Below are 16,375 nucleotides of genomic sequence, written 5' to 3' on the forward strand. Positions count from 1 at the left end.
AGAGTTCTCCAGGAGGTAAGGACAATGAGACTTCATCTCACATACTTTGGATATGCTGTCAGGAGAGACCAGTCCTGGAAAAGGACATCATGCTGGGTAAAGTAGTAGGGCATCAAAAAGCAGAAGGCCCTCAAGGAGTGGATTGCCATAAGACTGCAGCAATGAGATCAAATGTCGGAATAATTGTGAGGGTGGCGCAGGATCAGAACCTGCTCTATGGCACCTAGCAACTACATACGGCAGAGGAACATGGTTTCCTGGATTATCTAAGGCTACACAGCTTTACAGAAACAAGTGCTTCAAGTTTCTCCCATGGAATGTATGAATTGTTGATTGGAAAACTGATTTCCTCTGTAAAACTAAATCCAATTCACAATTGAGAAAAAGAAGAATCACAAATTAACAAAAGGATAAATATATAAGTATATTTACTGTAGCCTTGTTTGATTTTAAAAGATGGTAAATAATTTATTTGTCTGTGAATAGATTAATTAAATTGTTCCAGTGTTTTTCAGACTTGGGAAAGCTTGAATTAATAAATTAAAGAAAATGTTCTAAGGATGTCACTTCTTATTTTGACAAATGAGCATTACAAAACATCAAAAATCCGTATTACTACAGTGCCATTGATGAAAATATATTTTAACATTTAAAATAAAGGGGTTTTCATCAAAATAAAGGTAATCTTTTCAGAGAAAAGACCATATGTCAATATGTTAAAATATAAGAAGATTCTTTAGCAGACAAATGGTGTATTAAGGCTTTATCAAGCTAAAATGAAATGCATCTCATCCAGTTGATTTTGACTCATAGCAACCTTAAAGGGCAGTGTAGAATTGTTCACTAGGTAATCAAAGGCCACAGATTTTTTTACAAAAATAGAATGAAATAGGTTAGCAGGGCTATTTTGATCCAAAATTCTATTTGGATTAATTGAAAAATGTGACCAACATCACACAGTTTTTTTGTTTTGCATTTTATTTTATTATTTTTTTAAATCATTTTATTGGGGGCTCGTACATGTCTTATCACAATCCATCTATCCATCCATCCATCCATCCACCCATCGTGTCAAGCACATTTGTACATTTGTCGCCATCATCATCTGAAAACATTTGCGTTTCAATTGAGCGCTTGGTATCAGTTCCTCATTTTTCGCCTCCCTCTCCACTCCCCCACCTCATGAACCCTTAATAATTTATAAATTATTATTATTTTGTTATATTCTACACTGTCCGACATCTCCCTTCACCCACTTTTCTGTTGTCCATCCCCCAGGGAGGAGGTTACATGCAGATCCTTGCAATTGGTTCCCCCTTTTCACCCCACTCTCCCTCTACCCTCCTAGTACCACCACTCTCACCACTGGTCCTGAAGATATCATCTGTCCTGGATTACCTGTATTTCCAGTTCCTATCTATCCCAGTGTACATCCTCTGGCCTAGCCAGATTTGTAAGGTAGAATTGAGATCATGATAGTGGGCGCAGGGAGGAAGCATTTAGGAACTAGAGAAAAGTTCTATGTTTATCATAGCTACACTGCACCCTGACTGGCTCATCTCCTCCCAACAACCCTTCAGGAAGGAGAGTCGGATTTGCTACCAATGGGCTTTGAGTCTCCACTCTGCACTCACCCGCATTTACAAAAGATATGATTTTCAGTCCTTGATGCTTGATACCTGATCCCTTCAACAGCTCATGGTCACACAGGCTGATGTGTTTTTTCCATATGTCATCACTAACCAGCATAACCAAATAAAACTGTGAATCCTACAGTATCAAGAATTTCTTGTTACTACCATTATTTCCATGTACAACAATCTATGGTACATTTACTCATAATCTATGGTATATTTATTTGCACTTCCTGTCTGCTCTGGCTGCGCTGCGGCCAACAGAGCTGCACAGTGGCACCCACCGCTATGGCCCAGAGTCCAGACTTACAGTAGCTTTGGGGGGCCTTATTATCAGGGAGGCCTTATGTTCAGGGAGGTCTTATTTTCAGGGGATGCCTTATATTTCGGTGAGAGGCAAAACTGTAAGTAGGTCTAATTTTGGGGGGATGTCTTACTTTCAGGAAAACTGGTAGCTCAATACTTAGCTGACAAGACCACTGGGACTATCAGTGGGTGTTGCTATTGCACCAGTGTTATTCTTCGGATTGTGTTACTGGTACTGAGGTGATTATTCTCAGAGAGGAATATGGACAGTCCTTCAGGTGGGGATGGCAGAGGGACACCATAAGCAGTAGGGTCTCTTGGAGCTTTCAAAATAAATATATTATTGTAGGGTTTATTTTAGTCAAGAATTGGCATGTTTTTCTTTGGGCAAGGTTTCTCATCAGGTCTGTTTAAGTGGTCATTTGGTCTTAGGAACACTGTCCTGCATGGCTCTTTTGCAGTGTGTGTGTGTGTGTGTGTGTGTGTGTGTGTGTGTGTGTGTGTGTGTGCGCGCAACCACTGTGTCAAAATGGAGTCCGAACATTAAAAATGGAATCTGTAGCAAGGGTTTCTGGGAGACTTAGCATAACTCGTTGGGCACATGCACAACTTCTTTATTTCTTGTTTGAATCCTCAGTTAGTCCTGCAACCACCATTTTAGGTCCACTGAGTGTCACCGATGCCTTTGTTGTGCATCTCTCCTGAACCTGGTATTTCCAGAGGAGGGAATTTGTCATCCGAAAGACAACTGAGGCAAAGACTTCACAAGCCTCGTGAGTTATTTTGCAATGTACCTTTGTCTATCCTCCTTTTGTTTGTGTCAGTTATGCTCCCCTGAAGGCATTGTTTCTGCAACCTGTGGTTTCTCCATACAGCGCCTGCTTCCCTGGTTAATTCAACTTTAGCAGGCATGATTTCCTCTTTATACTATGTACTATCCTCTTATTATGCAATAGGTTGTCCATTGTAATTGTAGAGGTTAAAGGACGTGATACATGCAGCATATTCTTTCACATCCATACAGACACACAAAGCAGTTCAGGAAAACATTATGTATGCTTATCTATATTATATGTATATGTGGAGATAGAATGATAAATCTATGAAATATTCATATCTGGGAAATATGTGAGAGGGCATATGGACTATGTTGTACTATTTTTGAAGATTTTCTGTAAGACAGAAATTATTTACAAACTAAAAACCTTAAATGTTAGAAGAAAAAATAAAGATACTACATTCAATGTATATATTCTCTACTAATTAAGTGAAAAATGTGTTTGATTTTAAGATGATTGAAGGAGTTCCTAATTATTACTAATACCACATTTTTTAGATCTTAAGATGCTGCATCCTTCATTATTTCTTCTATTTTCTTTAAAGTAAACCAAATCAAGCTCTAAGAACTTTTATTTCAGATTTGTTCCTATGTATGTTCGCACATTTCTTGTTGAAACTAAAGGTCGGATGTTCCCAAATCATAATTCCCTAGGGATCTTTTGTTCTTGCCAGTCTACTACTAGAAAAAGAAAAAATCTACCACTACACTTTTCAATCTAATATCTTTCTCTGAAAGTTTTTCTAAGTGACTGTAATATTAATTTAAAGTTTCTTCAATGTATTTTTGTGCTAAATAAATCACAGAAAACCACAGGCATTTCTACTATCAACTGCCCTCCTCCTGAGAAAAAGAAAGTACCATGCTTCCACTCTCAATTTCTACTGCAATCTGAAAAGGAGTCATATTTAAAATTCGAAGATTGATTGAACTAAAGCTATACTGTTTTTTTAAGTCCTAGTGGTGATCCTATTAGTCTGCTTTCCCTTGTGTTTCTCCCCCCATCCTTCTTTCCATTACTATGGACTAATTTTGGGGGAAAGCGTTTATTAAACATTAAGCTCCAAAACAGGTTTTTTTTTGTTTAGGATTTACTTCATTTACTGACATTAGAAACACCAACATCACTATATAATTATGCAAAATAGGAATATATAAAATTCGTTGCTGCATACAAAAGATTATGTGGTTGATTGAGAGCATTAGAATATTATTTATTTGAATATAAAATTAATGTTAAGAATAAAGATGTAGAAACCTAAATGAATGAGTGTGAAATAAGGACATAGAAGACTCCTGTCAATCCTGACCTGTCATTTATATCTGTTTTATGTTTCGTTACATGATGCCCCATTCCATGAATACCCAACCAAACGCTGCCCCACCCCAAACAAACAAACAAACACTTCACTGCAATACTCATAGTGTCCCTGCATGACAGGGGAGAACTGCTCTTGAGAGTTTCTGAGACCAAAATCTTCTGGAACTGTTTTTCTCCAGAGAGGCATCTTGTGGTTTTGAACTGGTGACCTTTTGGATTGGAGCCCAATATGTAAACATGATGCCACCAGGGTGCCTCTCAATGAGTACAGAAGAAGGAAAATATGAGAAGATACCTATATTTATTTGAATTTCTTTATTGTTATGCCTACGATGCTTATGTCATCCATTAAAAAACAAAACATGGTTGATTCTTGATTAATATCATTAATCCCTATAGCTTATCAACCTAAATAATTTTCGTGTACTTTCCCTGAGAATGTTTCATACTGCAATGTCAGAAGAAATTTATGACAATGTTAAAACCAGTATGAAAGAGTAGGGCTGCCTATTCGCGTGGCTAAAAAAAGATATAGCATCTGGGGTCTTAAAGCCTTGAAGGTAAACAAGCGGCCATCTAGCTCAGAAGCAAGGAATCCCACATGGAAGAAGCACACCAGCCTGTGCGATCACAAGATGTTGAAGGGATCAGAGATCAGGCATCAAAGAACAAAAAAAATAAATCATTTTGAATGAAAGGGAGTGCAGAGTGGAGACCCAAAGCCCATTTGTAGGCCACTGGACACCCCCTTACAGAAGGGTCTCAGGAAGGAGACGGACCAGTCAGGGTACGATGGAGCAATGATGAAACATACAACTTTCCTCTAGTTCCTACACATTTCCTCTCCCCCATTATCATGATCCCAATTCTACCTTACAAATCTGGCTAAACCAGAGGATGGACACTGGTACAGATAGGAACTGGAAACAAGGGAACCCAGGGTGGATGATCCCTTCAGGACCAGTGGTGTGAGTGGCGATACTGGGAGGGTAGAGAGAGGGTGGGTTGGAAAGGGGGAACCGATTACAAGGATCTACATGTGAACTCCTCCCGGGGGGATGGACAACAGAAAAGTGGGTGAAGGGAGATGTCGGACAGTGCAATAAAAGACAAAATAATAATTTTTAAATTATCAAGAGTTCTTGAGGGAGAGGGAGCGGGGAGGGAGGGGAAAAAATTAAAAGCTGATGCCAGGGGCTTAAGTGGAGAACGGATGTTTTGAGAATGATGAGGGCAACGAACATACAAATGTGCTTTACACAATTGATGTATGTATGGATTGTGATAAGAGTTGTATGAGTCTCTAATAAAATGATTTAAAATCAACAACAAACAAAAATGTTAAAATGATGATATAGCAAGTGAAAGTTAAATTTGTGTTATTATCTCCTCGAGGAGAAATATTAAGCGAATACAATGCAAGAAAAGGCCATGTATTAACTGATGGAGTATTGTCTGACAGTACTTTCTACAAGGCTGCTGAAAATGCCCCCCTATAGTAACTTTAAATTCGTTTTTACAATTAGCACTTAGTTTTATTCTTCAAGTGAAAACAAGTGATTTTAGGGCTTGTTTGTTGTTACTGTTTTTTTGTCTGACCTCTTCAGCTCAGCAACTGAGAAGTAGATGGGATGTGTTAAAACCAGAAAGTTAATGTCAATTGCAAATATTTAGGGAAAAGCTACCATTTTACTTATGAACAGACAATCTGATGTTTTCTAAAGCTGACATCAGTTTATTTATACCAAAAAAATTCTAATTGAATTCACTTTTGAAAAAGGTATAGATTCTGATACGAGCTAAAAGTATTTTTTAGAAGGAAATTCTTTCAAATACAATGAGAACACTTTCTGACTAATTTTCTACCACATTAGAAAAAAATATGTAAAAGTCCTTCAAGTAATGAATTATGATATGTATTAACATTTTTGCTCTATTCATTCATAACAATTTCATACTAAAGTTTCAATTGTATTCAGTTCATCTAGTTTTACTTCCATAATGTATGTTAATTTGTAACAATTACATTAGGATAAAAACTTGTTTGAGGTATTCATCCTTCATAATTTTAATAATAAAATCCATAAAACATGCTTATTTAAGAATATTTTTTAAAATTTTGAGATGTTCATTAAGTCTACTGACTTAAAATTTTACCGTCAGGAGTAAAAATGAAACTTCCAAAATTCCCAGATAAATTTCATAGCATTTAGAATATCCAATATTCTTAAACAATCAAATCTAAAGAATTATTGAATGGTGTGTTTTTATGTTCACCCTTCTGCAGGTTGATTGTGCTATACAGAACTAACCAGTGATGGTAACTTCTCTAGGATTTAATAGGCAAATATTTAAAAATATTTAAATAGGAGAAAAGTTCATTAAAAGAAAAATAGTACAGCTAAAAATGAATTAAAATTTATAAATGATACCAAAAAGGCACAGAATTATCATGTTTCATTGAGTGTTGACCTGAGTATCTAAATCAACAGATAAAATATAAATTAATTGGGAGAAGATAAAAGATGTCATTAAGATTGGGAAATGTATACATTTATCTATCTTGTTTGTTTATTTATTTTTTGCTTCTATAATAGCAGTGCTTCTATTTTATGAAAGTATTCATCATAAATAGTTCCTACATAATATAACATAATAAGAAATATTTAGACATTATTCAAGTATTGAAAACAGCAACTTATCAATGTATCTTTGTCTCTCCTATCTTCATTTGAGGACAAGAAGTGAAGTTTTCAATATTATTTTACTCCTTAAACCAGTGGTACTCAACCTGTGGGTCATGACCCCTTTGGGAGTTGAATGACTGTGTCCCAGGGATCATCTAAGACCATCGGAAAACATGTAAATATTTTACAATATATAATTACATATTGTTTTGTGATGAACACTATGCTTTAATTATGTTCAATTTGTAACAATGAAAATACATCCTGCATATCAGATATTTACATTATGATTCATAGCAGTAGCAAAATTAGAGTGATGAAGTAGCAACAAAAATAATTTTATGGTTGGGGTCACCACCACATGAGGAGCTGTATGAAAGAGTCATGGCATTAGGAAGGTTGAGGCCCACTGCCTTAAATAAAGGGAAAAATATGATCTGAACATAAATTGAAAACTTAATGCTTTTGTTGGTTATTCAGTTATAACTCCTTTGATAATCTATATTTAATTTCAAAAAGACTAGGAACTTAGTTTATGTTTCAACTATTCCTTTAAACAAGATAGATGAGAAAAATCACAAAAAAATCATCTCTAATGGAACTCATCTCTAATGAATCTGGGAAATGTCTCTAACTCTTACAAACAAAATGAGGAAGAGCATCCATATATGATGTAGATGGAAGAGCCAGAGAGATCCCCACAAGAGTGGATACGATAAGATGTAGTTCTCAGAAAAACCGCAATCGTGCCTGTATCTCTAAAGCACAAGCTGAGAGATGAACAATAAGATATGTCACTAATGAGTAACAGGATATGGAGCAAGTACTTTTTTATACTTAGTTTTAAAAGGAGAAACATAGTTAAACTGAACCTATCACACACACACAAAAATAATCTACCATACATTGAAGACTCATTTGGAAATTTTAAAAATAGCTTTTAAGAAACTGACAAATATACTATATAAATGATTCCAAAGCCAGGGAGATGATAAAGGGAAGTTTTATCAATAACACAAGTACAAACAACACAAAAAATAGCCAATCATAACTATTACCAATCCTGAATATAGATAGTAAAACCATAACTATATATGCATATGCACACAGAGTCCAGCCACAGAACACTAAACATAGGCAACAGAATTCATCTTTCCTGTCACATGAGTCAAAGACAAGCCTGAGGCAGATGATAAGTAAACACAGTAAATGTACTATGTAAAAATCTAAACGCTAGATCGCAAAGTTGCACATAACAAAGAATGAGGAAACATTCTGTGTTTATTAGAATGGAAATGCATCAAATGTCTACAGTGGAGATGCTGTGGCTAAATTGTAGCAGATTCACATAATGCAATAATGATCAGATGATATAATTTTTTAAAATTTAGGCCTATATGTACCGATGCAAGGCATATTATTGGAAAGAAATGCAGCACAAAACGTTACATGTGTGCAATCCTCCCCCACACATATGCGGCATGCGCATGAGCTGCTTCAACAATTTTATGGAACATGATACTAAAAGTTTATGGAATTTTTTCATAAGTTTTTTCAAATACTCTGTTGTAATTGTTACACGTTTGGCTCCTAACTTCCAGGTCAGCAGTTTAAAATCACCAGCAGCTCCAAGTGAGAGAGATGAGACTTTCTACTCCAGTAAAGAGTTACAGTCTCAGAAAACCACAGGGACAATTCTATCCTATTACATTGGATCAGAATTAACTCATTGACAGTAAGCTTGACTTTCTGTTGGTTTTGTATGTTTGTTACATTCATTAGTGTAAAATGAGTTTATATATATATATATATATATATATAAACATGGTGAAATATAAATAAACTTTAAAAAAAGAAACCAAACTCCTTTGAGCCTTTGAGTCAATTCCAACTCACAGTGATTCTATAAGGACAGGATAGAGCTATCCTGTGGGTTATGGAGATTATAACCGTTTACAGGAGTAGAAAGCCCGTCTTTCTCCTAAGGAGAAAGGCTGTTGCTTAGAAGTGCTGACCTTTGTGATTGTAGCCCAAAGCATAACTACTACACTACCAGGGCTCCTTTATATAAATACATATATATAATATTAATATACATATATAATATAAAGAAAAATGTGGAAATAGAGAATTTTGAAAGAATTCACAGACAATTTATGACAATGGCTGGGGAATAAGAATTAAGAAACATGTCCTTTCACTGTATATGCCTTCCTACGTTGTAACTTTTTATACCAATTGCATATGTTGTACATTCAAAGATAAACCATTTTCTTTCTCTTTAAAAACACTATTATCCTTCATAGTGATAAGAGCAAGACTGAGATAAGTTTACATACAGGCATAAAGGGAAGGTAGAGAAAAGAATGTGTGTTAGACAGGGTTTTCTAGAGAAACAAAACCAGAATGCTAATAATTATATATATATTTATACAAATAGATGTATAACATAAGAAATAAACAAGTTAATTAAATTATAAAGCAGTTCAAATAACCCAGTGCAACTCATGCCCGTGAGACAATTGTGAGACTCGGGCAGTTCTTCAAGTCTTGAGGCCTGCCAGGTAGCCCTCTGTAGAACAATTCAGGATCTCTGGGCACAGGCAGCAAACAGCAAGGCAGGTCACCAACAGTCAGCCAGATGACAGCGTCCGACAGTTCCCAGCTCAAGAGATGCAAATTCCAATAGTGTGGCGAAGCAGGTCCTGAAGGAACTTCAAATTACAGAGACACAGTCCACAGGTTAGGTGTCCCCCAGGTAGTGTAGCTTGCTAATTGGGGCAAAGAACAAGCAAGGCTCTCATCACCAAAGAGCAAGAGACAAGAAAGGCCAGGATCGCTGAACCATTTATCTCTCCACCCTTCAATTAATCCCACATGGGTTTATCAGCCAGGTTGGCACAATAAACTAACTACTCCAGAATGGAAAGACCAGTGAGCATGAACAATATTGAAATTGTACACTCTCAGAAAAGCAGTCCAACTCTGGCTGCTGCCAAGGAATCTGCCTGCATTGGGAACTTACCTTGAAATCTTATAGGCTTCTTCTGTACACCAGGCCACATGCTGTACTTGTTTTATAAAGTATTGAGGGGTGTCAGTGATGCACTCGTGGCTGTGATGGTTAGGGATCTTGTCAACTAGACACTCCTGGGTAAGAGTTGAGGGGGAGCTCAGCCATCAGTGGCACTGCAGCCAAATAGCCCCTCGTTGGCATCCTTAGCCTTTTGGTATCAGAAAGAAAGAGGAGCAGCGTTGAGTCCTCTCTGATCCTTGGATTTCTGCGGATCCCGAATCTCACATCTGGTCCCTAGAACTCCTGCTGCATCCTGCCACCATCCAAATACCAGCTGCCACCCCTCCCCAGGCTCTACGTAGCCTCTCTCTGCCGCACCTGCGTAGAGACAGTCTGCGATGTCGCACCTCTGCATCCACAAGCCTGTGCTTCCTGCTGTCTCCGCTGTGTCATCCCACTGTCTGCTCATCAGCTTCCAAGATTCCCGCGAAGCCTGACTTGAACCGAACTGGACTTACTTTTTCTACAACTGTGTAATTCTTATCTTGATATGAATCTATTTCTATATACAGCACATGCAAGGGTCCCTGGTTTTAGTTCCCTAAAGAACACAACCTAATACAGTTTCATAATAAAATGGAAATGGTTCTACCAGCGGGGATAGAGGTGTCACTATGAGTCAGAAATGACTAGGTGACAGCGAATGTTGTTTGGTTTTGGAGGTCATTTATTCTCAGGGAGCATTAATGAATGGAATCCTCGCTGTCATCCTCTGAGAAACTTTACCCTTGTCCTGCCAGTAAGATATCTGAGGCACTAAGAGATTCAATAATTTTCCCGATTCAAATGTAACCAATATTGAATTAGCCTCAAAACCATATTATGCTGGAGTTTCCATTTAGCTGCTTTTTAAAATTGACATTAACTTCCAAAAGTTGTGGGGCTAAGAAACCACAGGTGAAATTATGATTTCATTCCAATCCTTAGAACTATTTATAGTATGCTATTTTTATTTCTTATGTAGTTTCAGTATTTTGTATTAGGTTACTTCTGAGAATAATTATTAATATTTCTACTATTAATCTAAGTAATGAGCACTTGAAAAGTCAATTAGAACTATATACTTAGCTTCAAATCATATAATTACCAGAAAAATGTTAAATGATATTTTCTAACTTTACACTACAGATTCCTAAAGGGAAGAAAAATCTGAAAATAAAGCAGTGTCTCCATGATGATTCCAATTATAAGAGGTAGCCTAGTGCCTTTGTCTGTCTGATTTAATGTGAATGTTAAAGATGATATTTATGTTTTCTCCTAAGTGGTCATGTAGTCTGCACTTTCATCACTCATTATAAATTCAATCAGAAGTTAATTATTTAATATATTTCAAAATTAATCCTTCTGCTTTTACCTATAATACTAATAGCCCATTTTGGGGAATAGCAATTCTGCTTGCCCCAAGAGAGTGAAATAGAGTGTTATTTAATTTTGTTTACCTATAATAGAAAAGACAAATGAGTTGTTTGTTTGTTTTTTCACAAACAGCCTGGTAAATTGTTTTCTTTTTGAAGTTAAGAACCAGATTAAGGAACTATATTTCCAGTACCTAATTTAGATAGCTACTTGTCAACACATTGTGGAAGAACCAGAAGATTATTAACTAAAATTGAAAGAAGTCTTTTCAAATGGGTGCATAAGCAAATGTGGTGAAGAAAGCTGATGGTGCCCGGCTATCAAAAGAGATAGTGTCTGGGGTCTTAAAGGCTTGAAGGTGAACAAGCGGCCATCTCGCTCAGAAGCAAATAAGCCCACATGGAAGAAGCACACCGGCCAGTGCGATCACGAGGTGCCCAAGGGACCAGGTATAAGGCATCATGCAAAAAAAAAAAAGATATAAGTGTGTGTTTGTATGTGTATATATGTGTATATGTATATATGTATGTATATATATGTATATATATATCATATTAAATGAAGGGGGAAGTGCAGAGTGGAGACCCAAGGCCCAAGTGTCAGCCAATGGAGATCCCCTCATAGAGGGGTTTAGGAGAGGAGATGGGTTAATTAGGGAGTGAGGTAGTATCGATGAAGAACACAGCTTTCCCCCGGATCCTGGTTGCTTCCTCCCCCCAACTACCATGATCCGAATTCTACCTTGCAGGGCTGGATAGGACAGAGGCTGTACACTGGTACATATGAGGGCTGGAGGTACAGGGAATCCAGGGTGGATGATACCTTCAGGACCAAGGGTGTGAGGGACGATGCTGGGAGAGTGGAGGGTGAGTGGGTTGGAAAGGGGGAACTGATTACAAGGATCCACATGTGACCTCTTCCCTGGGAGAGGGACAGCAGAGAAGGGGGGAAGGGAGACTCCGGATAGGGCAAGATATGACAAAACAACGATGTATAAATTACCAAGGGCATATGAGGGAGGGGGGAATGGGGAGGGAGGAGGGGAAAAAAAAGAGGACCTGATGCAAGGGGCTTAAGCGGAGAGCAAATGCCTTGAGAATGATTGGGGCAGGGAATGTATGGATGTGCTTTATACAATTGATGTATGTATATGTATGGATTGTGGTAAGAGTTGTATGAGTCCCTAATAAAATGTAAAAGAAGAAAAGAGAAAAAAATGATTAGGGCAAAGACTGTACAGATGTGCTTTATACAATTGATGTATGTATATATATGAACGGTGAAAAGAATTGTATGAGCCCCAATAAATTGTTAAAATTAAAAAAAAAAAAGAAAGAAGTCTTTTATCCTACTAAGACTCATTTATCTACAAGCTTACAGTATTTAATATTTAATGACAAGCGTGAAGAGATTTATTTCCAAGTTAGATCCTAAGAAAGTTTGGTTTTGAAAAACTTCTGAAGAAAAAATTAAGCATTCGGTCTCCATTGCTTTGGTCAATTCAGGTGAATTTTCAAAATTTCACCCCTTTCTTGTCCATAAATAATAAACCAACAAATTTTGCTCTGGCCAGTTTAATATTTATATTGGTAAGCTATTTTTAAGGTCTATTCTGACTACAACAAAAATGTTAATGGGCCAAGCACTGACGGGAGTTCCCTATGAATCGCAGTAGTATAAGGGCATCATCACTCCACTAGGGGGATGTCAGTCTGCTCGCATGGCCCTGAACATGTGCAAGCGCCGAATTCCAAGGCAAGAATGGTGCATGAGTGCATGTTTCTGAAAGAGCAGCTGGGGTGGTGTTTTAAAATGCAGCTCACTATCAAAGTAACAAGATTAAAGTGAGCCCCAGTGGGACCACTAGCGTCTGTTGATTACCAGCTGTCAAGAGAATAAACAGCAAAATTGTATACAGCTTCCTGTCCTTAAAAAGATTCACTCATTTAAAAGAAAACATATGCCTTTGATTTGTTTTGCTTCTATTTTTGGTGCATAAAGTTTGCTGCAATTGGATTGTCTTTCACTAAGAACAAAACGGCCCCAGAATACTAATGGCTTGTGCTTTGGCCTGCTAACCAAAAGATTAGCTGTGGAAAACCAGCAGCCACTCTGCAGGAGAAAGTCAAGTCTTTCTGCTCCTATAAAGATTGACAACCTTAGGAAACCCTATATAGAGTGGCTGATAGTTGGAATTTACTGCATGACAGTGAGTTTTTATCATTATCATTATTAGTTAACAATAATAAACTGAAATTTTCAGAAAAATAAAATAGACTAAAACAGTCCTAAATTCTGATAACTTGGTGAAATCTTCCATGGGGTAACTTTGCAAGTTAACCTATCCTCCTTGGAGTGTTTCTCAGACTTTCATTTAATATTTTATATTCTGAGGTATATGAAATAATTATAAAATCTAAGATACATTATAAAAATCTAGGATGAAGTGTGTCCTTCAAATAATTATATTCATTTCAGGCTAGAAAGCCAAAACACTTTAAGACAGAACTTTGTAGATTAGTATATTTTACATGATGGTTAGCATAGAATAATAATAATTTGAATAATGTGATGAGCACAACTGTTTCATTTTATTTTACTATTTTATTTTAAAATACATGTACCTTTCTTGATACTTTAATTAGTTTAATGCTTATCACTATTTCAGATTTTCATTCTGACAAGTGGAGGAAAAATGATATAAGAAAAATGTAACCTGTGGTCATGTGCTAAAAATGGCTAAATATGATGATTTCCTCTTAAATATATCATTAAGGGTATCATTTAAAAATAAAATCTCTCATATGATCATTTTGCACCAGTAATTTTTAATGTCTCATTTTCACCTGCTTATTAGAGGAGTCCAACCCTGTTATTTCCTCTATAGAAACCATTTACATTAATATTATATTTTGTTGATGGCAGGGTTGAATCAAATGCTTATGATCTGATGGAAAGAAGTAATATAGTGATATCTAAAGGAGACTAATTCATCATATTTGACCAGAAGGATGTCTACAATTACTTCCTTCCCTCTTATTTTTCTGCTTTTGTTGTTGTTGGATCTTTAAAAATCATTTTATTAGGGGCTCATACAACTCTTATCACAATCCATACATATATCAATTGTGTAAAGCACATTTGTACATTCATAACCCTCATCATTCTAAAACATTTGCTCTCCACTTAAACCCCTGGAATCAGCTCCTCATTTCCCCCCCTCCCTCTCCCTACCCCCTCCAGCATGAATACTTGATAATTTATAAATTATTATTTGGTCATATCTTACACTGTCCATTGTCTCCCTTCACCCACTTTTCCTTGTCCATCCAATCCTAGCAACAATTAGAAATAATTGAAAAAATATAGCTCTTTTGTAGATAATTTTGTCATAGGTGTTATCTTTTTTTGGTGTTATCTTTTATAATTAAATTTCTACACACTCTATGAGAGTAAGTAAAAAATATTTCTACAAAATCATATAAATTTTTCATACTTACCTGGCAGGGGAGACACCATTATCACGAAGGTGGTTTTCCCAGGGCAAGACTTATCCACTGCACTCCAGATGTGCTGATCTCTGTGATTTCCCCAATGTGGGAAACTCGACCGCACAATAAAGTTGCATCAAAATACATGAAACATTTTCAAATTTATTATGTAATTCTATAATATTACACGCTGTAAGTGACATTAGTACTCTCCTTTCCTATGTGAATGTATTGTCCAAATGTCGCACACATAACATGTTATATGTATCAGTGCACAGAATGGAGATTTATTTATTCCTGGGCTATTGCTAATTTTCCTGCACCACCATGAATAACACACAGATATTGTGCAAAACTTTGCACCAAGTTGCTGGAAGGAGGGAAAAAGTAAAGAAAGCAGCTATATCAAACTTGGATGAAAAAAAAAATCCCTGCCAAATGACACATCCATCACTGAGCAAATGGCACAGATTAATCTTTTGGTTAGATTCAGGCTGTTTATACAGAAGTGAAGCTTCCAGTTCACGCATCTACAGTTTAGTGGGTCAACACGAAAAGAATTACCCAGACTGGATAAGGACAATGGTATCAAATTATTATCATCCATTTACATATTACGCTCCTAAATGGAATTGTCTACTTTTCTCTGCCACTTTCTTGAGTGTGACTATTAGTACAACCATCACATCTTAACACCGAGCTTGTACTTCCATGAAATGAAACCCTTAGACCTATATACCTACTTGACTCGTGTCTATAAATGGCCTATTAAGAAACACATCCTCAAATCCGTTTTAATGCTATACTAAATCAAATTCTATCAAGATAATTAGAGATCTCCATTATAGTCCAACATGCAGTATGATCCATAGATTTATGGTCATTGAGATGTATTGCTTCATGTCAAAGTGTCCACTGCAGTCTTATCTCACGCGCAGAGGCTGTTTTCCACCTCCTCTCCTTTAGGTCTCTAGATGGCAGGACACATTCATATGTAGATTTCATGGCAGGCTCTTTTGCACATCAGTACTTATTCTATCCACATTCTAGAGAGTCTAATAATTTTTACATGTGGGCTTTTGTTAAATTACAAGGATTTTAGATTTTAAGGTTATGTTAAGATTTTCTTACAAATCTCCGTTTCAATAGATGATTTGTAAATCTTTTTAACATACAGCATACATATCTGACTTATAACTCTATGGTAGAACAGATTGCTTTTATCATTCTTTTATGGATAGCAAATGTAATAAATACCATACAAATAATTTAAAGATAATAAATTTTTCCCTATATATCATTTATTCATGATATTAGAAGATAAGACATATAGGGAAAAGCTTAAAATAGATAAGGTACACATGTTAGTTTCCAGAAATATTATGTTCTATTAACAAAGAACAAGTCAGAACTGATAAACGACTCATTGTTATTTTAAGCCCAGGCATAGCACAATGATAGGACCAAATATTTCCTACACGCACATCCACATATCACTATTTGACTGCAGGCAAGATAATTTGCCACATAAACAATCTGAGGACAGCAACACCAAGTGGAAATCATTTGTCCTTTTTCCCTCTCCATTCATTTTGCTTCCCTTTCTATTTATGGCCCCTTCTTTCTCCCTTCCAATAGCCATCCCCTGAAAAATGCCATGAATATC

General features: G+C 36.4%; 1 pseudogene; it reads left to right on the forward strand.

The window, feature by feature from the left end:
* Nucleotides 1-14,710: 14,710 nt before the first annotated feature.
* LOC142426912 (U1 spliceosomal RNA) lies at nt 14,711-14,838 on the forward strand (annotated as a pseudogene).
* The last annotated feature ends 1,537 nt before the right edge of the window (nt 14,839-16,375 follow it).

This window comes from Tenrec ecaudatus, chromosome 14 (assembly GCF_050624435.1).
Source record: "Tenrec ecaudatus isolate mTenEca1 chromosome 14, mTenEca1.hap1, whole genome shotgun sequence".
Classification (NCBI taxonomy): Eukaryota; Metazoa; Chordata; class Mammalia; order Afrosoricida; family Tenrecidae; genus Tenrec; species Tenrec ecaudatus.